Genomic DNA, 6,000 nt, shown 5'->3' with positions numbered 1-6,000 from the left:
CCTGCCATAAAGGACATCTACAGGAAGCGGTGTCTGAAAAGGGCTGGGAAAATCATCAGAGACCCCAGTCACCCATCACATAGACTCTTCACCCTCCTGCCCTCTGGGAGGCGCTACAGGAGCCTCCGGACTAAGACCACCAGGCACCGGAACGGCTTCTTCCCCACAGCTGTCAGACTCCTGAACTCTGCCTCCTGACATCTGACCCACGTTAAACTCATGGACTGAACATACACACAACCACTAGCACTTTACCACTACTGTATAGTTCTGTGTAGATAATCATTCTGTACATACGATAATTTTTAATCCCACAACTGTTTATAACTTACATAGTTCACATTCTGTATAACTGTATATCTCAGATTTCTGTATAGTTTTTATTTCATATTTATATCCTGTTCATAGCCTGTACATAGCTTGTACTCACTACAGCCTGTACATACTTATAGTTAGATTATTCATAACATACTTCACACTGTGTACATTATAACATACCATAATAGACCCATTTCTGTAATATACTTACACATCTCTATTATTGCTAATTTATATTGTAATATATCTGTATCACGACTAAAGCACTTTCTGGATGGATGCAAACTGCATTTCGTTGCCCTGTACCTGTGCATGTGCAATGACAATAAAGTTGAATTCTATTCTATTCTATTCTATTCTATTCTATTTGTGGTGCTTTCCTCCATGGCGTCAATGACGACATGGGAAGTGAGTTCGCTGCAAAAGATTTACCCATTCTCTTTATAAACTTGTTTCTATGTGCGTTAGGTTGGAAGACCATGTGCGTGAGCATCAACACCGCCGGACCAGCTGGGTCCGTGAACTCTAATCCCATGGAATTTCCACATTCCTTAGTTTTTTTGCTGAGTAGCAAGCAGGCAGAGAACACACGGCGGTGCCAGATCCAAAGCCCATGCAGGTTGACAGTACTCATTTAACACTCTCAAACACTCTGCACCAATCCTGGCTTAACCTGGACCTGTGTTTTCCATTTATTGTTGACATCGATGCTTCTGGTTCAGGGGAAGCTGCAGTTCTGTTTCAGAGAAAGAATGACAAAATAAATCCATGTGACAAGAACCTAATGTCCCATCTGTCCACCATCATCTCATCATTGTTGTCGGCACCTTTGGAAAGTGACCCAGTCCACACTACTCAAGACAATGTCCTAAAATAAACAGCATGCTGACCATTATCACCTACCTTCATCAGATTACTCCCAAGGTCAGAAACAATTATCCATGTGCCTTCTTTTCTTGCGGATTATCACCAACAGAGGGTAACTATGATATTGGGGACCAAGAGGTCATCAAGCTGGCACTGGAAGAATGGAGGCACTGGCTCGAAGAAGCAAATTATTCTTTCAGTTTTGGACTGACCATAAGAACTTGGGTTACCTCCGAACTGCCAAGGATCTGATTTCCCATCAGGAATGCAATGTCTGTAGCTCAGCCATGATCTAAACCTGGAGAAATTAACTCACACCAGTGTGTGGTAACCTGGGTCACCAGATGGTTTGAAAAACAGACCAGTCTGGGTAGTCTTCCTTGGAAACTGAATGAAAAATGGCATTTGGCAGATGATTGGATGAACCATCAGCCTATTACAGTATACCACATGCTGACCTGAACCAATTAATTTAACAAATTATCGGTAAGTAAGTAAGTAGAAATCAGGACAGAGTAAAACAAGCTGTAGTCTGATGAGTTTTGAAAGTCATCAAACGTTTGGTGAAGGGTACTCATTGGCTGGGATGGATTATCCAGTGGGGATTCTGGGTACACTGTAAAAACGATAACTAGTAATTGTTGATTTGAGTAAAGTTTTCAAATTAAACTGACTTAGAAATAAAACTTTCCATTTACAACCTAAAATAGCTTGTCTGCCCAACAAATTTCTTCCATTGTTGTCCTAACTAAGATTTTCTAGCGAGCATAACAAAGATGATCAACTTTTGAGTAGATTTTTTGAGTCGAGTTGGGAACCGGTGGGAAACCCCGTAGGTGACTGGCACACGTCGTGGTCTGAATAAGTTTGAACTAGACCAAACGAGTCTGAGCAGACTGTGTGATAGTGGTTTGTCGATGTGTTCTGAACTGAAAACCTGCTAAGAAACTTTGAACAAACGTGGCCAAAATTGGATGAAAATTACAATTTTTCGACCATTACAGATTTTACCTGGTCTGAAGTTGGAGTGTATTATTTGACCATTTTTTGGACAGGTGCGGGAGCTGCCGGCCATTTGCCCTAGCAGGTAAGCTAACGACATCTGTTATTAGGATTTTCTACAAGCGCTAGGCTGCATCCTCCTGAGGACCCAGGAGGGTGGAATGAGTAAAGCACTGGAAAAAAAAGCCAAACAATAACATATTTAAGTCATCTAAGGGACTTATATATCATGTTTAAGCTAGCGAAGGACCGCGCGGGGGTTGAAAATGATATGCCGGGAGTTCGCTGTTCTCGCTGCTCTAGCGAGCCTTGAATCCCCAGCTAGCTATCGAAGCTGGTGGTAACAGACGTCTCCGAAAACGTAGAAGCATTTTGGCAAAAATGTGTTGTCTTAATAAACTGAGCAGATATTTGAAATTTACACAGCTACATTCTCGCCTGAAAATACCTTAAAAGTTTACTTTGTGACCCAGAAAGAGTAATAAGAGTAATATTAAAACTAAGTGGCTGCCGCCATTGTTTGAAACTAGAATCGGCTGGGCCGCGCTATGAATTCTGGCATAGGGTGGGCCACGAAGGATACACCTGACCCATCCTTCAAAGCTGTGGAAAGTATTGTATTGTTTTGAGAGCCTTTTTGTTGATGGAGTATTGATTTTATGTACAATTCCACGGGTAGACGCGATCTGTACGGTCCAACTTTGCACATGCGCAGTAAGGATCGGGGAGTCCGATCCGTAACTTTTTTTTCTCGTTTTTTTTTCTACATTATATTGAAATGTTTCATTATTGCAAACATTTTCTCTCAGGCGGAGAGAGGTCGTGGAGTGTCAGCCTATGGTATCTGAGGTCCAGGAGAGATGACCTGCGCTGTTTTCCTCTGAGGAGGTAAGACTGTCCTAATTTATTTATAATTTAATTATTATTCAAATTGGGCATGATTTATACTTATATTGAAGCAGTACGGTATTTGCTGGGGTAATACATTGGCCAACTTTATTATCTTGTGCTACCACTCCAGTCAAGGCCCTTGCCAGTGTTATATTGAAATCCTTACCCTGAACATTTCTGCCAGTACAAGAAAAGAGTCCCCATGCTAAATCGAAATTGTGAAACAGAAAGGCAATCTCATAATTTTGACTTAGCATGTATTTTTTTTCTTTTTGTGCTAGAAATAGGACTTCTATAGTCTGAGATTGTTAGGGAAAGAATACTAAGGCAGGTCACAGAATCTGATTGGTCACAGATTTTGGTGCAACTTAGAACATAATATGTATTTTCATATTGATACTGGGTTTTGTGGGGGGTGTTTCTATTCCTGTGCAAAAGACGTATTCATGAGAGATTTTTGAAGTAGGTAGGTTTTGCTGTTGATGACACAGTCAGGCATATAACATGGTGCAGACTGTCCAAGACAGCTACCCAGGAATTTTCTGTGTTGAATAAATGACAATATTTTGGTGAATGTATTGTTTAGTGACAATAAAAGTGATTTGATTTGATTTGATTTAGATATCTGAAAATTTCATCGGATCACAAGCAAAGACCTCCTGGGGACCTTCAATGCATCCCTTGACAAAGTTGTGCCTGGCCTGCTGAAACTGTACTGGTCTAAGAAGGGAGCTCTTGGTGAGGAGATGGAAGACCTCCTGGATAAACTTGATGAACAGGTGAGTGAAGGAGTGAAGTGCTCCTTTATCTGACATTTTCAGAAGAGAGTATACTTTTCTCTTAACAGAAACTGAAAAAGATGTTGGCTTCAAATAAAACACATCAGTGGATATTGTTAGGTCTAATTGTTGAATGTTGCCATTGTGTTTCTTAAATTTGTACAGTCTTAGTTCAAGCAGTATTATCAAAGCCATTCCTTTGATCCTGAGCACCTCTAACCACTTTGTGTTGGGGGAGGTTTTATTGTAGATACATCCTATCTGAAAGATCTGTTTCTTCTGTTGTAAGCTTCCTGCTTTTACGACCCTTTGGTCAGCAGGAGGTCTCACACACACATACACACACACACACACACACACACACACACACACACACACACACACACACACACTTGCATATACATACATACAGTGCCTTGTCTTTGTAACCAAAGGGGGTTGCGAGGGGAGGTGTTTTGTAAACTATTGTTTGAAGTTTGTCAATAAAAGCCAGCGAGAGGAGGCCCTCTTCGGGGTCATTTCCATGCTGGACATAGATGAGGCCTCCCTTGCGCAAGTAATCGATCGATCGCTGACTGTCTTGTTTTCATTCATGATGAATAAGTCTCTAGAATTAGTGGGGTTTGTGGGAACAGACCCAACAGATATGTCAGTAAAAATGAATGTCATGAGTCATTGCTTTGTTCTTATTTGGCAGTATTTTATTTAATTTGTAAAACGAAAGTAAAATTGTTAACATGGTGTTGTTGTTGTTTTTTTGGGGCGGGGGGGGGGGGGGTTGTACGTTTTGCGTACCTGTGCTTTACTTTCATTACTATGAGAGTTCTGATTTTGCATTGTGTATAGTACACCATGTTACTTCACTAATTGAAATTCTTGTTTTCCACTGAATACTCTTTAGACATCCAACACTGTGTCCAATGGGCACTGAGAGGCCTGCCCATTTTCCTCAAGAGAAGATGCAACAGAGGTTTTCCTGAAGTGCTTAGTAAGTACAAAAAAGTAATGCAAGTAAAATTAATTGCTATGAGATGTTTTTAAAGGATGAGTTTATCCAAAATGGAAATGTACACTTTCTCAGTGCAGTCCAGATAATTTTATAGTGGGGATTGCAGTTGTCATAACTCTCACTCTTTTTTTCTGCTGAGCAGCAGCTGGGCATTTTTAGTGGTTGTTCCATAGCAGAAAATATTTTTGTACAAAACTCACAAGGTGGCATTAATTAAAAAAAAAAAGAAGCTTTTTCTTCTTAAAACCTCCATGAGTCAAACGACCAGCATGGTATAGAGGTTAAAGTTAAAATCTTTAGAAATTTGTTTTGTCTTTAGTTTTTCTTAGCTTTCAATAATTCATATTTTACTTTTCTTCAGGACACTGACATTTTGGAACCAGTGTTGAACGGTGCATCAGTTGCCATCCTCACCATCCTACAAGATGACGATGCTGATACGTCTGTGCGAGAACATGCAGTTGTGTTGGAAGGGGACATTGTGCTACATAACATTCCAGATCTCTCTACTGCCCTGGCATACCTCTTTGGCCTTCTGTATGCCCTCAACATTGATTATCCAAAGCAGATGAGTTTTACCTTTGAAGCAATTCAGGCCATCTTATTTTGGCCTGGTCGGACAATATGAAGGTGAAGTGGATAAATCATTATTCGAAATGTAAATTTTAGTCAGATGAATCTGTATTGTTGAGAATATATGGTGAAAATTTGTCTTGTAGTATTTTAAAAGATTTGTTATAGTGTTAGTTTCCTCTTCATTGATGGTAACATTTCTAAGAACTTTTAACTTCCATAGTTCATCATAGTAAGCCTGTGTAAAATGTCAATGTCTGGGTGCATAGGCAATCGTTTGTAGCACTACCCTATTTAATGTGCAATAGTTATGTTCAGCTTTTACAAGACGGTCAGGGTGTGTGTGCATGAATTATTAAGTTGCTGGACACTTTTCTTTTTTGGTTCTGGACTCTGGAATTTTAACGTCTCTGCTGGGGTGCTCAAAGCACCCAAAAGAAACTGGCAACACGTTTTTGTTTGTTTGTTATTTCTTTTCTTTCTTTCTTTTTGTTTTTTTTAACAGAAATTCACCCTACTACCCATGACATTCTGAAATGTACTGAAAAGACTGTTGAACAA

The 6,000-nt window shown here is 40.0% G+C and overlaps 1 long non-coding RNA gene across 1 annotated transcript; it reads left to right on the top strand.

Moving 5' to 3' along the window:
* Positions 1–1,786: 1,786 nt before the first annotated feature.
* LOC109202245 (uncharacterized) lies at positions 1,787–5,750 on the top strand. Its single transcript, XR_002062212.2, has 5 exons — positions 1,787–2,272; positions 2,997–3,075; positions 3,700–3,857; positions 4,759–4,845; positions 5,228–5,750. It is a non-coding gene; the product is annotated as an uncharacterized LOC109202245 (long non-coding RNA).
* The last annotated feature ends 250 nt before the right edge of the window (positions 5,751–6,000 follow it).

The sequence above is a fragment of the Oreochromis niloticus genome, linkage group LG5, assembly GCF_001858045.2.
Source record: "Oreochromis niloticus isolate F11D_XX linkage group LG5, O_niloticus_UMD_NMBU, whole genome shotgun sequence".
NCBI lineage: Eukaryota > Metazoa > Chordata > Actinopteri > Cichliformes > Cichlidae > Oreochromis > Oreochromis niloticus.
Note: the sequence above shows the minus strand (reverse complement) of the source record. Positions and strands in the feature narration are given on the sequence as shown.